Raw genomic sequence first — 23,648 nt, 5'->3', positions numbered from 1 at the left:
TGATCACCTTGCTCACAGATGCAAGGGACCAGTGGGCTAAGAGTAATAGAAAGAAAAATCCATAGAAATATTTTGTTTTGGAAACCAGTGTTTAGGCATAGATCACTGCCTCATGTGATATTTCAAAGTAAGTAGAATCAGCTTCACTAATCACTCAATTCTGCCTGTTTTTTAAAAAATATAAACACCAGCTAAACCAAAGACTTGAACAGGATTAAGCCTATGTGCATATAACATAAGGAGAAAAGCTGTGATTATAAGAAAAATGTCTATCCTATTTTCTGACACCTGTCCAAACAAGCAGAGGAAGGTGAAGACAGAAGACCATTCTGACATATATAGATATGAGAAAGAGAAATAAAAATGCTCTGGGGCCTATGAGTCAATGATCTATCCTTTGACAGAACTGTTCTTTCTTTCTTTCTTTCTTTCTTTTTTTTTTTTTTTTGAGACGGAGCCTGGCTCTGTTGCCCAGGCTGGAGTGCAGTGGTGTGATGTCAGCTCACAGCAACCTCCAGCTCCTGGGTTCAAGTGACTCTCCTGTCTCAGCCTCCCAAGTAGCTGGAATTATAGGTGCGCCACCATGCCCAGCTAATTTTTGTATATTTAGTAGAGATGGGGTTTTGCTGTGTTGGCCAGGCTGGTCTTGAACTCCTGACCTCATGATCCGCCCACCTCGGCCTCCCAAAGTGCTGGGATTACAAGCATGAGCCACCGTGCCTGGCCAGAACTGTTATTTCTATAAAGTACAATTTTGAAGCTCCTTGACAGCTGAAAGTTGAAAAATTACTCGTTTATCTTTTTCTCTCCTCCTTAAATCCCAAGTTTACATATTACTCTTCATACCAGTATGTTACTTTCTACTTATTCTGCAGCCAGTCAATTTAAAATAGGATGTATCTGGACGGGTGCAGTGGCTCATATCTGTAATCCCAGTACTTTGGGAGGCCAAGATGGGTGGATCACCTGAGTTCAGGAGTTCGAGACCCACCTGGCCAATATGGTGAAACCCTGTCTCTATTAAAAATACAAAAATCAGCTGGGCATGGTGGCAGGTGCCTGTGATCCCAGCTACTCGGGAGGCTGAGGCAGGAGAATTGCTTGAACCTGGGAGGCAGAGGTTGCATTGAGTCGAGATTGCACCACTGTACCCCAGCTTGGGTGGCAGAGCAAGACTGTGTTGCAAAAAAAAAAAAAAAAAAAAAAAAAAAAAGATGTATTTGCCTCCTTGTGAAAGAAAATTTTAAAATAAAATAAAACATATTCTCACCCCAGGACCTTTGTACTTCCTGTTCCCTTCACCTGGAATACTCTTTCCCCAGAGAGCTACATGGCTCGCTCCTCTACCTCATTCAAGTCTCTGTTCAGTTGTCACCTCATTATAGGGGCTTTTCCAGTCACCGTATCTAAAATAGCCTCCTCCAACCCCATTACTCTCTTGCTACCTTTTCTTATAACACTCATTCCTACCTGGCATTTTATATGGTAACTTATTTTTGTCTGTTGTTCCCAATAGACCGTAAGTACTGCAAGAGCAAATGCGTTGCTTTGTACAGTACCTAGGGACTGCTTTGTCTCCAGCACACAGAACACTGCCTTGTACATAGTAAGTGTTCAATGTATAGTATCCAGTGAATACATCTCAATCTTTTCTTCATTGTTACAGACAAGATAGCACTGTTCCCATATAAGGACACATTCCCACAGGGATAAACATGTTATGGCAAATCTTAAAATTAATTTTCTGGCAAGTACAATCAATAGTGCCATTTTGCTTTAACTGGAAATGGGGTTTGGAACTCAAAAGCATTTTACAATTATGTCAGTGATAAAGATCACCCATTTAAAGATCCCAAAGCTCTTATAAGGGAGAAAAATAGAAATATAGCTTACAAGACAAGATGGCAAATCAAATTTAAAACTTTTAAATATATTTTTTAAATAATCTTGATCTGGGCCTTACCGGGAACAAAAATGGCTGTGGCCAGTGATTTCTACCTGCACTGCTACATGGAGCACAAGGGCAAGTTTGGGCACAAGCTCTGGAGTTCGAGTTTTGGATGGACAGAAAGCTTAGATGTGCCAACAACAGCAATTACAAAAACCATGTCACGATCAGAAAAGAGGCTTATGTGCACAACAGTATAATGGAACCACTGAAGAGAATTATTGAGGACAGTGAAATTACAAAAGAAGGTGATGCATTATGGCCTTCCCCAATAGGGCTGGCCAACAAGAACTCGAAATTGTAATTGGAGATGAGCACATATCTTTTACCACATCAAAAATAAGTTCTCTTATTGATGTAAATCAATCGAAGGATCCTGAAGGTCTTCGAGTATTTTACTGTTTGGTACAAGACTTCAAATGTTTAGTTTTCAGTCTCATTGTATGACACTTCAAGATTAAGCCAATTTAAGTTGTGTTTTTCAAGCTGTTTGTATATTTAATTAAGGGATGGGAGGATTTATTTGTCATTTACGATATTGGGGTTTTTATGAATGAGCAGCAAACAAAAAATTTGTATGTAGACTGAAAATAAGAAAATACATTAGCAGGCTTAATAGTTATTTTTACCAGTTATCCTTACTGAGTCCTCCTGGGTTGAACAGTCCCCATAGATACTAAATTCTGTAAATAAAAGCCACCTTTTGTTTAAAAATTTTCCCTAATAAAACATACCAACTCCTGAAAAAAAAATCCAAAACATTTATTTTTTTTCCCTAAACCTGTACTCTACAGGTCACATTGTAAGTCAGCTTGCTTTTCATTCTTTATATCTCAACTTAGATATAACTTTTCTCTTAAAAACTTCCCCATGACCCCTGTAAATTGGGTTTACATGTCCCTCTCTATGTGCCCTCATGGGCCCCCAAAATTATCCTGCCAAAAAGCTGTAGCTCTTTAAAATTTTGATTAGGGACAACTTACACAGGGCAAAAATCATGTGATCCATATGTTCCATCCAATGCCACTTTCCAATTAAAATAAAGACCTCAATAACCTCAAAAGCAAACTTTTGGAAATATTAGTTAGATCAAAGATAATACAAATTGAAAAGCATGACCAACTCAAGGCAAACACCTGTGAAGCTTTGATAACAGAGACACTTCCCAAATGTAATGAGAAGTCTGTGTATATGCACACACAGTGAGAGTTTTGTAAAGTTGACAAGTATTGTATGCGAACAAACTATTTCAGTGGAATACTCAACAAACTCGGTCAAATCGTTATACCTAATTTTAGAACCTTTAGTAAACTCACCTACTAGTAAGTGGGTCATAGTATGTAACACTGAAAATCAAGGAACTCTGGAATAGAAGGGACTGTATTTTCAATTTATTCATTCAGTGCCCATCACATGGATCCTACCAACCTTCAGTGGACCATGGCATATACTTTGGGAAATGTTGCCATAAAACAATTACTTGATCAAGTATTCATTTTAGTTCCCAGTATGTGCCTGATACAGTTCACTGCTTATGAAAGGGATATAAAAATATGGACAGGCCCTTGAGGAGCTTATAAATGAGTAAGTACTCAATAAATATTTAGATAGATGAAATTTTAGAGATCAAAGCAATGTATATGACTTCTAATGTATCCTTAGAAAGAATGAAAACAGTGCCAGGTTTGGTGACTCATGTCGGTAGTCCCAGCACTTTGAGAGGCTGAGGCGGGTGGATCGCTTTAGCTCTGTAGTTCGATACCAGCCTGGGGAACATGGTAAAACTCTGTCAAAAAGAAGGAAGGAAGGAAGGAAGGAAGGAAGGAAGGAAGGAAGGAAGGAAGGAAGGAAGGAAGGAAAGAAGGGAGGGAGGGAGGGAGGGAGGGAGGGAGGGAGTGGGAGGGAGGGAAGGCATGGGAGAGGAGGGAAGGAGGAAGGAAGGAAGGAGGAAGGAAAGGGAAGGGGAGGGTGGGGAGGGGAGGGGAGGAGAGAGAAGGGCGGAAAACACCTTTGTCCAGTGTTGAGAATACAGCTCTTCCAACTCTGGTCTCAAGATTTGTACCACTGTTATCTAATGCAGATGACCTTTCTCAGCAAGACACCCATGAACACATAGAAGGTTCATGTGTTCTCTTTCCTTCCTCCCGTCTTCCTTTCTTGCCCCTCCCTCCCTTCCTTCCTTCCTTTCTTCTTTTGAGACAAGGTCTTGCTATGTTGCCCAGGCAGACTCAAGTGATCCTCCAGCCCCAGCCTCCCGAAGTTCTGGATGACAGGTGTGAATCATCAGTGTTAATCATGCCTTGCGACTGTGGCAATAAAACTGAAGAAACTCACACGCCTGAATTTGCAGCTTATTTGGCTGCAAGCGGCCATGGGAAGTGGGTATGAACCATCATTGTATGATATGCTCAAGGCTCAGGAATGTGTGTACAGCTTATTATGTCAAAGTAGCTGTAAAACACTGCATGAGAGTTGATTCAGTCTGTTAAATATTTTATACCTGTTACAAAAATATCTGACATAAAAGAAAATTAGATACCGTGAATAATTCACAACATGAATGGTCTTGTGTGGGCAGGAGTTAGGTGGTGTTTGCTTTTATGAGGTGAAATCTGCAGTTACAACATAGACTTCTTTCTAGAATGGCAAACGGGATTCTAAGCTGACAACAGGCAGCTGCACCTGATGTGAATTTATAGGTTACTTAGTAGTGCTACTAAAAGATAGAATGTGCGGCAGGAGGTTTCCTCACAACTTTTTTCTTTGTCATTGCTTTTCTTCTTCTTTTCCCTGCGCAGGCTGTAAACAGATTGTGAAGTGTGGGACACCCCAGAATCTGAGAAAAAATACAAAGCTACCTTTGGTATCCTCCACCATAGCCTAAAAGTTCTCGTTCCTTCCTCCCTTCTTCCCTTCCTGCCCCTCCCTCCCTCCCTCTCTTCCTTCCTTCCTTTCTTCTTTTGAGACAAGGTCTTGCTATGTTGCCCAGGCAGACTCAAGTGATCCTCCAGCCCCAGCCTCCCAAAGTTCTGGATGACAGGCGTGAATTATCAGCACCAGGCTGCTCTTGCTTTTCCACTACCCAAAACTGCCGGGCATGTACACTTGACCTTGATACCTATGACTTTATCTGTTTTCAGAGAGCCATGAGGGTTAGGGGACAAGGGAGGAAGGTGGGGCCTGATAAATGAGTACGTCAATCATGTTTTTCATTTTACGTATCTTTCGGTATTTCAACATTTTGGGAAATTTACAGATTCCAGCAGAGACCACCTCTCCCAGGACTAGCTAATTCCTAAAGATAATAACTTGCCTATAAGCATGACTTTTATACACAAACCAACCAAACTCAAGCCTATATTCACTAATCACCTCCTTATCTATCTCTCACATACTGGCCAATATTTCCCCTGTGCTAAATTATCTCAAGGCCAGGTATGAGGCAACCACAGACCACCTAGATCACCCAGAGTCTGCTAGAATCATTCAAACTACCCAATGCTAAGATGTTTACTCTGCCTTGCCACCCTTTCCTGCAGAAACAAGGCTCTAGCCGAGGTGAGCTCCTGGCTCCTTTCTCCCTCCTGACAGAACCTGCATGATGTGGCCTCCCTCCTCCTCTCAGGAAGAGCAAGTAATACATTTTACTTTCAATAGCATCGGCCTCTCTTTGTCATTACTCAGTCAATACCCCCATAAATTAAAATCCCACAGATGCAAATTGAGAAAATGGACTTTTGTAGCCATTTTTAGGAACACGGCAGCTTGGCTTCAAATCCTGCTCAGAGACAAACTACTTTCCTCAAAGCCTCATCAGTGACTGTAACACACCTTGTGCGGTATGGGAGCCAGGCATTCTCTCTGCACGTCTTCCTACTTCACATGGGACCTAAGGTTGCATGGCCATGCACATTCCTGTGTTGACTTTCTATAGCAACACTGAGGTTCTGAAAAATTGTGGGGCCTCCTGAAGAAAGTAGGAATGCAGATCTGTAGAGGTGGGCAAAGGTAGAGCCCTGCTCTTCCAATTCCTCACACGGAGCCACTGAAACAATGACACCAATGACAAGCATGGCTGTAAACATTTATTTACTGAGTGCCTCTCTCTGTGCTTCATGTTTTACAAATACCATCTCACTAAACCCTTGCAACAAGGCCATTATATAAGTCCTATTATTATCCCATTTTTTAGAGATGGGAATTTAGTGTTGAAAGACACTGGTCACATAGTTGGTAACTAGCATCTTGGGACTTGACAGACCAAATCTAAATTCATAGCCCATGCTCTAAACCCCTACTCTACACCATCTGTCAAAGCTGAATGAGGCTATTTCCCCCACATGACACAAAATTCAAGACTCCAGTTCCCTTTGTGAATGAAGCATCAGTCTGAAAACCTCAACCCCTAGTTGGCACCTTCAATTGGCTGGTGGATGGTACCATGTTTCCTTCCAAACTAAACATATTTTTGGTAGGTTTTCAGAAGCGGGATCAGCTCCAGGCAACATTGTGAAAAAGATAAAGCTCTTGGTTTCTGGTGATTGCTTTTCTGGAATTTAGTGCCCTCACTACGTCTGCGGGTGACATAGATGCTCTACTCCCAGTACTGTCCTCTGCGGTCTGTGCCGTAGGCCCCAAATCCATTCTCTATACTCCTAAATGTATCAGAATTCTCATTCCTCTTTTTTTGAAATCCATTAAGGGCTCTGGATTCAAATGAACCTAGCTTCTAATTCCAGTTACATAGCTTTTAGCTATATCACCTTGAGCCCCAATATCCTTATTTGTAACACTGCCACAATAGCACAGACTTTCTCAGTTTTTTTTTTAAATAAGAATAAAATGAAATATCCAGTGTGTTGTGCCAAGATCAATTCCTAACACATGGTGCCCCAAAATGATAGTTCAGCCATGAGGAATATTTACCCAGTTTTCATATATGCTATTTAAATAAAAAGTAATAGCACTGGCTTTCAGAACCACAAAAGTCAGTATTTTTCCATTATAGATATATGACACAAATATGTCTAGATAGACCAACCAGGAAAAACTACTGGCCTAGCACATTTGCTGGGAATTCAAATAGCGTCTTCAATTGTAGCTCCCATAATTCCCATGTGTCATGGATGTGGTGGGAGGTAATTGAATCATGGGGGTGGGTCTTTCCCGCATTCTCATGATATTGAATAAGTCTTATGAATCTGATGGTTTTATAAAGGGGAGCTCCCCTACACACACTCTCTTGCCTGCCACCATGTAAGCTGTGACTCTGTTTCTCCTTTGCTTTCCCCCATGATTGTGAGGCCTCCTCAGCCACGTGGAACTGTGAGTCCATTAAACCTCTTTCCTTTACACATTACCCAGTCTTGGGTATGTCTTTGTTAGCAGCGTGAGAACAGACTGACTCACAGGAAGTGCTAGTAAAACTAGACAGTAGAATACATAAAAATTAAGCAGTTGCTCTAATAAGAGATGTAAGAGAATGCAATCTACTTTATAATTTCGCCAAATGTTTGGAGCTCTCATATCATAAAATTCTAGGAGAATTTTGTAATAAATTCATCAAAGGAAAAGCACTAAATCAAGCGTCGTAAGACAAGTGTCCTCATCCCTGCTCTGCCACTTATTGACCGTATAACCTTGGATATATCACTTGACCTCTATGGATGTCAGTTTCCTTCTCTGTAAAACGAGAATGTGGGACCAGATAATCCCAAGATCTTTTCCAGTTGTACCACTTTTTGAGTCAATGACTTCGCCATTATCCCTCCCCTTGTTGTCTGGAGATTTTGTTGCCACAATATTTAGTGTTGCCCCCAAGTAACATCACGTAGCAAAGTCCAGTCACGCACAGGAATTCCAGGCACTGTGACTGTGAATTCTAATCCCTCTTTGGCCATGCCATCATTGAATGACCTTGGGAAGGCACTTAACTTCAGCTAACTGCCTCACCAGCCTTCCAGGGATTTGCCAGATAAATTTCCAACTCCTTACTCTCCACAAGCTGCCCTCCAAAATGCCTTTATGATGCTTAACTTGGGACCACCCATGAGAAATCTTAAAACTAGGCTTTTTCTCTGAATAATTCTCAATCACAGTATGTTTCTGCCTCAAACATAAAAGCCTTCTTTTCTTCCTATTAAAATCATAACCATCTTTCAAGGGAGGTGAAATATAAGCGAAAACTTGAAAGGCTGCAAAATTTGCCAAATCTGTGGCAAACTCAAGCCTGGGAAAGAGAACTGATACACATTGTATAATAGACCCACCATGATTTCATTAGGCTAGAACAAAGGGTGGAGACTAAGAAAAATTAGTATGAACCCTCAGCAGATATTTTTGGGCAGATATATCTTATAATAGAATTGGCACTACAATCCCTGACCTACATTTAATGGAAAATAAGTCTAATATTTCTATTGTTAATAATAATATAATAGCTGTCATTTGCTGTGCACATATTGAGTTAGGCATTCTGCTAAGGGATTTACATGCTGTATCTGTTAGAATGCTTTTAGCTGCAAGTAAGAGTACCTAACTATAAGGGGCTTTGTGGTTTCCTGTCTCACGCTGGCTGATGAGTGATTGGTCCCAGGGTTGGCTAACTGAGCAGCATGACACCACGGAGAATCCATCCTCCAGCTCTGCTATTCTCCATGTGTGGGTAACGTCTCCCTTTGTGGCTGCACAATGGCTGCAATGATTCCAGGTGCCACACAGATATTTCAACATCTACCAAAGCACACCTCCCACATGTCTCTTTCTACTGGTTAGAAAAACTGTACCCCAAAACTCCCTAATTTCTCCTGACATTTCATTGTCCAGGATTAAATCACATTACCCATACCACAACCAATCAATGACAAAGTAAATGGGACTGCCAATATTATCTTAGATCAATCATGATTCACCTCTGGTTCACCTTCCTTGAACACATGGAATGGTGACCATCCCACCCAAACAAAACTGAGCCCCACTGGCAAAGAAGGGGAGGGTGAGCTGGGAATTGGCAGCTGGGTAGATAACAGTGTCCACTACACATACATTATTGTTTCAACAAATATCCTCTGAGGAATGATTGTATTCATTTTGTAGATGAGAAAATTGAAACTCAGAGAAATCAAGTAAATTGCCCATGGTCACACGGCTAGAAGTTGAGAAATTCTGTGTTCTTAACCACCATTATTGATAGTTCTGAAGTTTCAGTGTATGTAAGAAACATTAGCAAGTTTAGTACAAACACAGAATCTCAACTCCACACCCAGAGATTCTGATTCAATAGTTTAGGAGAGGAGCCCTCAGCCTTCATTTTTAACAAATAATTTCAGTTAATTTGGATACAGGTGTTCTATGAACCACATTTTAAGAAAATAAGATTGGCTATTACTTGAACAGAAGTCTGATTTAAAACAAAAACCAAAGCAAAAACTGTAATTTTCTGGAAGTCCCAGACTCACTATCTACAAAAGCCATTTGTCTGTCTTAAGTATCACCACAGAAACATCTCATCCCAGTCCCTCTATATTCTGCGCAGGTCAGACTCTATATAGTGTCTAGATCTTGCTCTCTAATTTAAGAAAGTTATAGATAAAACTTTCAGATGAGGGAAATGAGCTCCAAGAGAGATATAACAGGTCATGTAAGTAACCACTGAAGAATCATATGGTTCAATGGGAATTATATGGTTCATATGGGAAGATTTACAGTTGAGGGCAGTCAACTCTTATGGGTAGGGATATGAGAAATCCATCATCACCCTTTAAATATTGACCAGGCTATTACTTGTAAAGGACACTCAGAGGTAGGATCAATGTTAAGAAATTATGAGGCAGCTCATTTTTTTTTTTTTTTTACTATAAAGGAGAACAGACTAATAATTAACTTGGTCAACAATGGTAAAGGCTCTCCAGCTCACAAAACATTCTGAATGCATTCTAGCAGAGGTTGGCAGACCCTATATCTGTCACCAATGTTGTAGAAGGGAGTCCTCTATTGAAAAGAAGCCTTGTGGACTGCTGGGAAGATGGCTGACTGAGAACAGCTCAGGACTTCAGCTCCCAGTGAAAGTGCAGAGGGTGAGTGGACGCCACATTTCCAGATGAATTTTTATTGCCCACAGACCAGGAGATTCCCAGGCAGAGGGGTTGCCAGCACCGCTGTTTTGGCCGGAGTGGTTGTTTTGGCCCCCGTAGGGCTGATTTGGCCCAACGGCTGCTTTGACCATGCCCTGTTGCAGCGGTTCTCCATACAAAAGCCACTAGTCTGGGAGCCCTCTTAGCTGGCGATTGGAGCCCTAAGACGGCAGAGTTGCCCATTCATCTGAAACAGCGAGCCAGGCCAGGAGATTCCTAGGCAAAAAAACCACCAGGAACCTCGGCCCCGCTGTTTCAGCCGGCTCAGTGAGTCATGGCACGGGAGATCCTGGTGCCTTTTCAACAGGTGACTGGAACACTGGGTCATTCAATTAAAAAAAAAAAAAAAGACTCTGAGTCAGGGAGCCAGGTGATCAGGCTCGGTTGGTCCCACCCTGCCCCCCCCCAACAACAACAACGACAACAAAAACAGTCGTTGAAAACGCTCTGGGTTGAGCATTTCACAGCAAGCACAGCTGAACCTGGGATGGTCCAGCTCTGTGGAGGAGGGGCGTCTGCCATTACTGACACTTTCCACCACTACGGAGGCAGGCCGTTGCTGAGGCAACCTGCCACTACAGAGAGAGTCCGCCATAACAGAGGCAGGGCCACCATTGCTGAGACAGTTCTAACTATGCCCATATAAACAGGACTGCAGGGAGGATCACACGGCAGCTGGGCAGAGCCCACCCCACAGCAGCTCAGCGAAGCCTCTGCAGGCAGACAGCGAGTAGGCAGGCTGTTAGCTGGGCAGGGCAGCCCTGAAAGAAAAAACAAAAAGGGCAGCAGCACAATGGAAACTCATAAAGCCCTAACTCCCCGGGACAGAGTACCTGGGAACAAAAAGCGGTTTATGAGTTCAGCTGCAGCAGACCTAAGCGTACCTGCCCAGCAGCTCTGAATAAACAACGGAGCTCACAGCTCAGGACTTGAGCCCCCATAAAAGACAAACTGTCTCCTCAACCAGCTCCCTGACCCCCATAGTTCCAGAGTCACCTCATAAAGGAGAGAACAGACTGACATTTGGTGAGCATCCTTCTGCGACAAAGATAGCAGAAGACGAAACTGGTAGCAACCCTTATGGTTCTGCAGCTGCTGCAGGTGATCCCTAGGCAAGCAGGGCCTGGAGTGGACCTCCCCAGTCCTACAGCAAAGGGGCCAGACTGTTAGAAGGAAAGCTTAAAAAAAAAAAAAAGAAGTAACTTCAGCATCCACAAACTGGAAGCTCACTCAGAGACCCAATCTGAAAGACAGTAACTACAAAGACAACAGGTGGATAAACCCACAAAGATGGGAAGAAACCAGCACAAAAAGGATGAAAACTCCCGAAACCAGAACACCTCTCCTCCTAAAAGGGATCATAACTCCTCACCAGCAAGGGAACAAGACTGGATGGAGAAGGATTGTGATGAAATGACAGAATCAGACATCAGAAGGTGGGTAGTAAGAAACTACAGTGAGCTAAAAGAACATGTTCTAACCCAATGCAAAGAAACTAAGAACTTGAAAAAAGATTGGACGAAATGCTAACGAGAATGGACAACATAGAGAGGAATGTAAGTGAATTGATGGAGCTGAAAAACAACACGAGAACTTCGTGAAGCATGCACAAGTTTCAACAGCCTAATTGACCAAGCAGAAGAAAGGATATCAGAGGTCGAAGATCAGCTCAATGAAATAAAAGGAGAAGGCAAGAACAGAGAAAAAAGGGCAAAAAGGAATGAACAAAATCTTCAAGAAATGTGGGACTATGTGAAAAGACCTAATCTACATTTGATAGGTGTACCTGAATGTGACGAAGAGAATGAATCCAAGCTGGAAAATACTCTTCAGGATATTATCCAGGAAAACTTCCCCAACCTAGCAAGTCAGGCCAATGTTCAAGTCCAGGAAATACAGAGAACACCACAAAGATATTCCTCAAGAAGAGCAACCCCAAGGCACATAATCATCAGATTCACCAAGGTTGAAATGAAAGAGAAAATGCTAAGGGCAGCCAGAGAGAAAGGTCAGGTTACCCACAAAGGGAAGCCCATTAGACTCACAGCAGGTCTCTCAGCAGAAACCTTACAAGCCAGAAGAGATTGCGGGCCAATATTCAACATCCTTAAAGAAAAGAACTTTCAACCCAGAATCTCCTATCCAGCCAAACTAAGCTTCATAAGTGAAGGAAAAATAAAATCCTTTGCGAACAAGCAAGTACTCAGAGATTTCATTACCACCAAACCTGCTCTACCAGAACTCCTGAAAGAGGCTCTACACATATAAAGGAACAACCAGTACCAGCCACTCCAAAAACATACCAAATGGTAAACAGCATCAACACAATCAAGAAGCTACATCAACTAACCAACAAAACAGCCAGCTAGCATCAAAATGACAGCATCAAATTCACACATAGCAATACTATCCCTAAATGTAAACGGACTAAATGCTCCAATCAAAAGACACAGACTGGCAAATTGGATAAAAAGCCAAAACCCATCAGTGTGCTGTATCCAGGAAACCCATCTTCCATGCAAGGATACACAAAGGCTCAAAATAAAGAGATGGAGGAAGATCTACCAAGCAAATGGAGAGCAAAAAAAAAAAAAAAAAAAAAGGCAGGAGTTGCAATTCTCATCTCTGATAAAATAGACTTTCAAGCGACAAAGATCAAAAGAGACAAAGAAGGACATTACATAATGGTAAAAGGATCACCGCAACAAGAAGAGCTAACAATCCTAAATATATATGCACCCAATACAGGAGCACCCAGATACATAAGGCAAGTTCTTAATGACTTACAAAGAGACTTAGACTCCGACACAATAATAGTGGGAGACTTTAACACCCCATTGTCAATATTAGACAGATCAACCAGACAGAAAATCAACAAGGATATCCAGGACCTGAATACAGACCTGGAACAAGCAAACCTAATAGAAATTTACAGAACTCTCCACCCCAAATCCACAGAATATACATTCTTCTCAGCACCACATCACACCTACTCTAAAATTGACCACATAATTGGCAATAAATCACTCCTCAGCAAATGCAAAAGAACAGAAATCATAACAAACAGTCTCTCAGACCACAGTGCAATCGAATTAGAACTCAGAATACAGAAACTAACTCAGAACCACACAGCTTCATGGAAACTGAACAACTTGCTCTTGAATGTTGACTGGATAAACAATGAAATGAAGGCAGAAATAAAGATGTTCTTCAAAACCAACGAGAATGAAGACACAACATACCAGAATCTCTGGGACACATTTAAAGCAGTCTCTAGAGGAAAATATATAGCAATGAGTGCCCACATGAGAAGAAAGAAGAGATCTAAAATTGACACTCTATCATCAAAATTGAAAGAGCTAGAGGAGCAAGATCAAAAAAACTCAAAACCTAGCAGAAGACAGGAAATAACTAAGATCAGAGCAGAACTGAAGGAAATAGAGACACAAAAACTCTTCAAAAAATCAATAAATCCAGGAGCTGGTTTTTCAAAAAGATCAACAAAATAGACAGACCACTAGCCAGATTAATAAAAAAGAAAAGAGAGAATAACCAAATTGATGCAATAAAAAACGATAAAGGGGATATCACCACAGATGCCACAGAAATCCAAACCATCATCAGAGATTATTACAAACAACTCTATGCACATAAACTAGTAAACCTGGAAGAAACGGATAAATTCCTGGACACTTGCCTCCTCCCAAGCCTAAACCAGGAAGAAGTTGAAACCCTGAATAGACCAATAACAAGGTCTGAAGTTGAGGCAGCAACTAAGAGCCTACCACCCAAAAAAAGCCCAGGTCCAGATGGGTTCACAGCTGAATTCTACCAGACATACAAAGAGGAGCTGGTACCATTCCTTCTGAAACTATTCCAGATAATCCAAAAAGAGGGAATCCTTCCCAAATCATTTTATGAGACAAACATCATCCTGATACCAAAACCTGGCAGAGACTCAACAAGAAAAGAAAACTTCAGGCCAATATCCATGATGAACATAGATGCAAAAATCTTCAATAAAATACTGGCAAGCCGATAGCAACAGCACATCAAAAAGCTTGTCCACCATGATCAAGTAGGATTCATCCCAGGGATGCAAGGCTGGTTCAACATATGCAAGTCTATAAATGTAATTTACCACATAAACAGAACCAAAGACAAAAACCACATGATTATTTCAATTGATGCAGAGAATGCCTTTGACAAAATTCAACAGCCCTTTATGCTAAAAACCCTCAATAAACTAGGTATTGACGGAACATATCTCAAAATAATAAAAGCTATTTACAACAAACCAACAGCCAAGATCATACTGAATGGGCAAAAACTGGAAGCATTCCCTTTGAAATCTGGCACTAGACAAGGATGCCCTCTCTCACCACTCCTATTCAATATAGTACTGGAAGTTCTAGCAAGAGCAATCAGGCAAGAAAAAGAAATAAAGGGTATTCAAATGGGAAAGGAGGAAATCAAATCGTCTCTATTTGCAGATGACATGATTGTATATCTAGAAGACCCCATGGTCTCAGCCCAAAATCTCCTGAAACTGATAAACAACTTCAGCAAAGTCTCAGGATACAAAATCAACATGCAAAAATCACAAGCATTCCTATACACTAGTAACAGACTTCAAGAGAGCCAAATCAAGAACGAACTGCCATTCACAATTGCTACAAAGAGAATAAAATACCTAGGAATACAACTAACAAGGAATGTAAAGGACCTCTTCAAGGAGAACTACAAGCCACTGCTCAACGAAATAAGAGAGGACACAAACAGATGGAGAAACATTCCATGTTCATGGTTAGGAAGAATCAACATTGTGAAAATGGCCATACTGCCCAAAGTAATTTACAAATTCAATGCTATTCCCATCAAGCTACCAATGACCTTCTTCACAGAACTGGAAAAAACCACCTTAAATTTCATATGGAACCAAAAGAGAGCCCGCATAGCCAAGTCAATTCTAAGCAAAAAGAACAAAACAGGAGGCATCACACTACCGGACTTCAAACTATACTACAAGCCTACAGTAAGCAAAACAGCGTGGTACTGGTACCAAAACAGAGATATAGACCAATGGAACAGAACAGAGGCCTCAGAGGAAACACAACATATCTACAACCATCCGCTCTTTGACAAACCTGACAAAAACAAGCAATGGGGAAAGGATTCCCTGTTTAATAAATGGTGTTGGGAAAACTGGCTAGCCATGTGCAGAAAGCAGAAACTGGACCCATTCCTGACACCTTACACTAAAATTAACTCCAGATGGATTAAAGACTTAAACGTAAGACCTAACACCATAAAAACCGTAGAAGAAAATCTAGGCAAAACCATTCAGGACATAGGCGTAGGCAAGGACCTCATGACCAAAATGCCAAAAGCATTGGCAACAAAAGCCAAAATAGACAAATGGGACCTAATCAAATTCCACAGCTTCTGCATGGCAAAAGAAACAGTCATTAGAATGAATCGGCAATCAATAGAATGGGAAACAATTTTTGCAGTCTACCCATCTGACAAGGGACTGATATCCAGAATTTACAAAGAACTAAAACAGATCTACAAAAACAAACAAACAAACAAACAAACAAACAAGCCCATTCAAAAGTGGGCGAAGGATAAGAACAGACACTTTACAAAAGAAGACATACAGGAGGCCAACAAACATGAAAAAATGCTCATCATCACTGGTCATTAGAGAAATGCTAATCAAAACTACATTGAGATACCATCTCACACCAGTTAGAATGGCGATCATTAAAAAATCTAGAGACAACAGATGCTGGAGAGGATGTGGAGAAATAGGAACACTTTTACACTGTTGGTGGGAGTGTAAATTAGTTCAATCATTGTGGAAGACAGTGTGGCGATTCCTCAATGACCTAAAAATAGAAATCCCATTTGACCCAGCAATCTCATGACTGGGTATATATCCAAAGAATTATAAATCACTCTACTATAAGGACACATGCACACAAATGTTCATTGCAGCACTGTTTAGAATAGCAAAGACCTGGAACCAACCCAAATGCCCATTGATGATAGACTGGACAGGGAAAATGTGGTACATATACACCATGGAATCTTACGCAGTCATCAAAAGCGATGAGTTTGTGTCCTTTGTAGGGACATGGATGAACCTGGAAACCATCATTCTCAGCAAACTGACACAAGAGCAGAAAATCAAACACCACATGTTCTCACTCATAGGCGGGTGTTGAACAATGAGAACACATGGACACGGGGAGGGAAGCACTACACACTGGGGTCCATTGGGGGGAAATGGGGGAGGGACGGTGGGGTAGGGAGGTGGGGAGAAATAGCATGGGGAGAAATGACAGATATAGGTGAGGGGAAGGAAGGCAGCAAATCACACTGCCATGTGTGTACCTATGCAACAATCTTGCATGTTCTTCACATATACCCCAAAACCTAAAATGCAATTAAAAAAAAGAGAGAGAGAGAAGAAGCCTTGTGCAGATGACTCCTAAAATATGCTGCTATCCTTCAACCACATCCTCTGCAAACTGACTCGTAATCCTTTTTCACTTTTTTTCACTATGGTCATTTCTGCTGAACACTTTGGGGTACCATTTAATTTCTAATGTATTAATGTCCTATTTTCCCACATTGGTAGAATGTGTCTGACTCTTCTTTGTGTGTTTGTGGTACCTAGTTCAAAACCATGCTCATCATAAGTACTTAATGAAGAGTTGGTAAATGTGAAAAAATGGTGTAGAATGGTGGGTAAGCACATCCAGATGATGCGTAGAAGGTAACTGTTAGTACTTCTGTTTGTTTACTACCGTTCTTCCCTCTCTGGACGGTGGCATGGAGGCTATGTTTGCATTATGCACCCTCCTCTCTGGCCATCATTGACTGGGTCAGAATTAACATCTGATTCAAGCTGGGCCCATAAGACTGGCACTAAGATATTAAGACAATCTTTTAAGGTGACTCTAATTATAACATGTGAGCTAAGAGCCATGATCTACTGAAAAAGAATGAGGCAGATGACAGGCAAAGACTGAGTTCCCTGGCTTTCTGTCTCCGGGGTCCCCATCCCTTCCTGAGGCTCATGTGTAAGTATGTGTTTGGTCTCTAAGATGAACCCCTCTGTCTTTGTAAAATTCTTCCTCCCTCCTTCCCTTCCTTCTTTTTTTCTTTTAGATTTTACTGACGTTAGCTTTAGTTGGTTTTAGTTCATCTCAATCAGAATCTTGAATCCAAATAAAATTGTTCCTGAGTTTGCTGTTGAGGCTACTGATGCAAATAACTCATGCTCTTAGAATTCCAAGAAAAACCAGGCTTTTGGAGACCCCAGTGACTATAGAGCATTTAGACCTTTGCATGTTACCAGATATTTCAGAAGGTTTGAGACTGGTGCTACTGCAAGCTGATTTCCTTACTACTTCAAACTTTAACCTGCAGCGGCATCAAAGCTCTTATGAAGGCTCCACCACCAGATCACAGGTCTCCTTATAATGAAGATCCCATCCCCACAGTAGAAATTTTGAGGTAGGTAGGAACTAATGTCTAGCGCAATGAAGCAAGGCCGGCCCAAATAACAGATGGGAATACTTGCAGGTATCTACAACTTCATTATGGAACAAAGTGTTTCTCCATACATCTTGGGTCCACATAAGGCAACACCCCTGTAAGGTACAAATCATCTTTTGAAATCAGGTTTATCAGTGAGTAGTCAGTCACATGAATCTTTGTACTTCAGTTTTGTGGCAAAACCATTTACCAATATGCTTGTGTTTTTCTTAATCTGTGCCCCATGCTGTTAAGCAGAGCATGGGGCTCATCACTTTGACATACTTAAACAATCTGTGAACAAATCCAGCCAATGCTTTTCCAAAACCCATTTCAATCTTGGCTGGAAGGGCATCCCTGACTGTAAGGGGTAGGTAGAAATGAATAGTCCAGGAGTAAGGAAGGAAATCATTGAGAATTCCACGTTTTTCTCTCCTGCAATTAGGATATCTCTTATGTTGGCTAAAAATGGCAAATCACTAATACATGAGAGATAAGAAAGAACCAATCCTTTCCCCCTTCGCTCTTATTCCTTAGAGTTCTGATGATCATACTTTGCCTAGGACATTTGGAGGCCCCTGCCACGGTCCTTTTCATCAGCTCTTCCTGCTTTTTGATCCTTTTGTTTTTCCCCAGGCATAACTACCACCTGTGCTGTCTTCTCAAGTTCCGTTAGGAAAGGAATCACATTTCATCAAGGTCCTCATGTTGTAGAATGAAATCTCTCTGACTCATTATATAGTTTAAAGATACAAAACCCTGAATTCCCTTAATTAAAAAAGTAGAACCAGAGAAACCAACTCGACTTCTTGCTCCGAATCTGAACAGAAGTGCTATTTGGTGAAAGCACCTCCTCAGATGTATGACCAGTTCAGCATCCACAGACAGTAATGAAGAATAACTTTAATAATCAATACTCTATAAGGATAGGGACTGTCATCAGAAGAGACACTGAAATCTTCCCTTGTAAATGAACAAAAATCACTCCCATTTGCTCACTGATGCTTGAAATTTCTTTAACATGAATTAAATATTTCTGGAGAAGCTATATGTAATTTTTGTTAAAAGTTTAGATATTTACCTGGAAAACTGAATGCAACAGACAAGAAAAAGAAATAAAGGGTAATCAATTAGGAAAAGAAGAAATCAAATTTTCTCTCTCTGCAGACAACATAATTGTGTATTTAGAAGACCCCATCATCTCAGCCCAAAATCTCCTTAAGACTTGCAACTTCAGCAAAGTCTCAGGATACAAAATCAATGTGCAAAAAATCACAAGCATTCCTATGCACCAATAACAAACAAACAGAGCCAAATTGTGAGTGAATTCCCAGTCATAATTGCTACAAAGAGAATAAAATACCTAGGAATACAACTAACAAAAGATGTGAAGGACCTCTTCAAGAAAAACTACAAACCACTGCTCAAAGAAATAAGAGAGGACACAAACAGATGGAAAAACATTCCATGCTCATGGTTAGGAAGAATAAGTATCATGAAAATGGCCATACTGCCCAAAGTAATTTATAGATTCAATGCTATCCCCATCAGGCTATCATTGACCTTCTTCACAGAAGTGGAAAAAAACACCTTAAACTTCATATGGAACCAAAAGAGAGCCCACATAGCCAAGACAATTCTAAGAAAAAAGAAAAAAGCTGGAGGTATCACCCTACCTGACTTCAAACTATACTACAAGGCTACAGTAATCAAAACAACATGGTACTGGTACCAAAGCAGAGATACAGACCAATGGAACAGAACAGAGGCCTCAGAAGTAATGCCACACATCTACAACCATTGGATCTTGACAAACCTGACAAAAACAAGCAAGGGGGAAAGGATTCCCTGTTTAATAAATGGTGTTGGGAAAACTGGCTAGCCATGTGCAGAAAGCTGAAACTGGACACCTTCCTACACCTTATACAAAAATTAACTCCTAATGGATTAAAGATTTAAACATAAGACCTAACACCATAAAAACCCTAGAAGAAAACCTAGGCAATACCATTCAGAACATAGGCATAGGCAAGGACTTCATGACTACAAAGCACCAAAAGCAATGGCAACAAAAGCCAAAATAGACAAATGGGATCTAATTAAACTTAAGAGCTTCTGCACAGCAAAAGAAACAAGCATTAGAGTGAACTGGCAACCAACAGAATGAGAAAAAATTTTTGCAATCTACCCATCTGACAAAGGGCTAAAATCCAGAATCTACAAAGAACTAAAACAAATTTACAAGAAAAAACAAACAACCCCATGAAAAAGGGGGCAAATGATATGAACAGATATTTTAAAAGAAGACATTTATGCTGCCAACAAACATGAAAAAATGCTCATTGTCACTGGTCATTAGAGAAATGTAAATCAAAACTACATTGAGATACCATCTCACACCAGTTAAAATGGCAATCATTAAAAAATCTGGAGACAACAGATGTTGGAGAAGATGTGGAGAAATAGGAACAGTTTTACACTGTCAGTGGGAGTGTAAATTAGTTCAACCATTATGGAAGACAGTGTGGCGATTCCCCAAGGACCTAGAAATAGAAATTCCATTTGCTTCAGCAATCCCATTACTGAGTATATATCCAAAGGATTATAAATCGTTCTATTACAAAGACACATGCACACATATGTTCACTGTGGCACTGTTTACAATAGCAAAGACCTGGAGCTAACCCAAATGCCCATCAATGATAGACTGGATAAAGAAAATGTAGCATATATACACCATGGAATACTATGCAGTCATAAAAAGGGATGAGTTGATGTCCTTTCCAGGGACATGGATAAATCTGGAAACCATCATTCTCAGCAAACTGACACAAGAACAGAAAACTGAACACTGCATGTTCTCACTCATAGGCGGGTGCTGAACAATAACACATGGACACAGGGAGCGGAGCATCACACACTGGGGTCTGTTGGGGGGTGGGGGACTAGGGGAGGGATAACAGCGGGTGGGGAGATTGGGGAGGGATAACATTGGGAGAAATACTTGATGTAGGGGATGGGAGGATGGAGGCAGCAAACCACCATGGCAAGTGTATACTTATGTAACAATCCTGCAAACACGATCTGTACGTGTACCCCAGAAATTAAAGTATATATATGTAGTAAAAAGTTTAACTATTTACTTGTTATTGCAACTAGGCAATAGGTATAAAAATTTTTCAAAATATGCATACCCTTTGACCTTACATGGCCACTTCCAGAAATTTATTCCTAGTAAATAATCTGAAAGTTGCACAAAAATGTCTGTATGTGAAGCTCCATTATAGCTTTGTAAAAACTTTTTATAATGCAAATTTCAAACATACACAAAAGTAAAGAGGATAATATAATGAGCCACTGTGTATGTACCAACCAGCTTTATTGATTATCTACATTTGCCCAGCTCCTGTTTTATTTATTCTCCACTATTCTCTTTCATTGTTGTTTTTGCTGGAATGTTTTAATTTCAATCCCAGCCATCTGCCATTAGTCTCTTAAATACTTTAGTTGTAATATTTTAAAAATAAAAAATTTTTTAGAAATTAATATTAGCCTGATAGCTTTCTTTCACCATTCAAGTTAGCAATAATTTCTGCATATTCTCTAATACACATTCATATGCAATTTCAGAATGTTCAAAATGTCTTTTTACAATTTGTTTAAATCTGTATCCAAAAAGTTTCATAGGTTGGATTTAGTTGGTATTTCTCTTAAATCTCTGTAATCCATGACAATGTTTCCATTTTTTTTATTATGCCATTTATATGTTGAAAAAATAAGGTCATTTTGTCCTGTAGAATTTCGCATATTCTGGATTTGGCCAACTGTCTCCTTCTTGTATCATTTAATCTGTTTTTTTATCCCCTGTAAACTGGTAATTAGAGCCTGAGGCTCAATTGAATCCAGGTTCTGTTTCTTTTTCAGGTAAAAATACTTTATAGGTGGCTATGTGTGCTTCATATTACATCATGTCATTAGCCACATAAGGCTGTCCATCCCATTTTTAGTGGTGTGTACATCAATTAGCAGATTCAAGTGCTCTCAGCGTAATCCCCTCATTATACACTTTTTCATCAATTTTTCACCTAATGGTTTTAGCAGGTATTGATGTTCGTTGCCTAGATCCATTATCTTATTCGCAATTTTAAAGTGTTGATGTTGTAATTTTATAATACCATATTGTTACATTAGCTATTTCTTTTATAATGAAGCAGCTTTGGAACCTCAGCTTTTTGTTTTTTTTAAAAATGTCAACATCACCAAATAATAAACACCTATACCCTTTGCCTAAATTCACCAGTTTTTAACATTTTGCCACATATGCTTTATCACTCTCATTATATGTACTTATTTTTTGCTGTTTCATCCAAATTAGTTTATAGATATTATGACAAACTTTAAATATTTCAGCTTTTGTCTTCTAATAACGACAACATTCTCCTCATAACCATAGTTCCACCCTCAATACATTTAGCATTGATTATATTATTTAATACAGATTTTTTACATTGCCAATTGTCACCAAATGATCTAATATATAATTTTAAAATTCAGAATCCTTCAAAGGTACATTTTCTACAGTGGCATCATGTCCAGTAATTTTCTACTTCCATCTTCTTTCTACATTTGTTAGCTGGCATTCTTTTGTAAAGAAAAACTTTCCCTTTTCTCCCATTGCCATCATTATTTTTTAGATGCTCAAATTGACTCCATTTGTCCAATGGGAGCAACCATAATCTGGTTACGGCGTCATTTTGACCCAGTGCCATTGGTCTTTGAGCATTTCCTTACTTTCTGGCACACGATCCTAGGCTCACCTTGCACTTTCCCTGTCTCACACCTAGAATCAGCAGTTTCTCCAAGCTTCTCTGGTTCTTTTCAATGAAGAATGCTGTTTAGAAACCAAGATTTGGCTGCTACATGTGCTCATTGCTAGTGGAATAGCATTGTTTCTGGACCCTGTCAATGCACAGAACTAAGAAGTATATCTTTCAAGAAACGTGAGTTGATACTGATACCTCTTATTCAAATCCTATATTATAGAAAAATCTTCCTTTATTCTCCCTTTTTATGTTTTAACTTCTCCCATAGTGGAAACCCTCATTTCCAAAACATTTATTTTTTGTTTGCTATATGTTTCAATATGCACAAAATATTCTTAGTATTACTTAGTAATTATTCTTAGTATTATACCGCTATAAAAACAAATAAAATTAAATATTTCTTTGAAGCTCTTTCTCTTCATAAAATATATCTTATTAAGGTGTATTAAAGATTTATTTGAGGCTGGGCATGATGTCTCATGCCTGTAATCACAGCAGTTTGGAAGGCCACGGAAGGCAGATCACTTGAGTCCAAGAGTTCAAACCAGTCTGGCCAACATGACAAAATCCCATCTCTACTAAAAATACAAAAATTAGCTGGGTGTGGGGACGCATGCCTGTAATTACAGCCACTCAGGAGGCTGAGGTGGGAAGATCTTGAATCTGGGAGGCAGAGGTTGCAGTGATACGAGATCGAACCACTGAACTCAGTCTGGGCACAAAGTGAGACTCTTGTCTCAAAATTAAAAAAAAAATGTGGCCAGGCGCAGTGGCTCACGCCTCTAATCCCAGCACTTTGGGAGGCCAAGGCAGGCAGATCACGAGGTCAAGAGATCAAGACCATCCCGGCCAACATGGTGAAACCCCATCTCTACTAAAAATACAAAAAATTAGCTGGGCGGGGTGGCGGCGTCCACCTGTAGTCCCAGCTACTCGGGAGGCTGAGAAAGGAGAATTGCTTGAACCCGGGAGGCGGAGGTTGCAGTGAGCTAAGGTCGTAGCACCACTGCACTCCAGCCTGGTGCCTGGTGACGGAGTGAGACTGTCTAAAAAATATATATATGTATATATATATTTGAATTAATTCCGCTTTCTATGTAGGAATATTTGCTGTACAATTTGATATATAATTAGGTTTGTTTCTCTTTATATTCAATTTCAGTGTTGCCCTTATTTCTTTTTTGAATAAGTATAATT

At 40.2% G+C, this 23,648-nt stretch overlaps 1 long non-coding RNA gene and 1 pseudogene across 4 annotated transcripts in view; one reads left to right on the top strand and one right to left on the bottom strand.

Moving 5' to 3' along the window:
• Window positions 1–23,648, bottom strand: part of LOC141585089 (uncharacterized) — a 230,717-nt gene that overhangs the window by 101,262 nt on the left and 105,807 nt on the right. The window lies entirely within an intron of this gene.
• On the top strand, window positions 1,883–2,419 carry LOC101028383 (protein mago nashi homolog 2 pseudogene; annotated as a pseudogene).

This window comes from Saimiri boliviensis, chromosome 7 (assembly GCF_048565385.1).
Source record: "Saimiri boliviensis isolate mSaiBol1 chromosome 7, mSaiBol1.pri, whole genome shotgun sequence".
Lineage (NCBI taxonomy): Eukaryota > Metazoa > Chordata > Mammalia > Primates > Cebidae > Saimiri > Saimiri boliviensis.
This window is presented reverse-complemented; position numbering and strand designations above follow the sequence as displayed.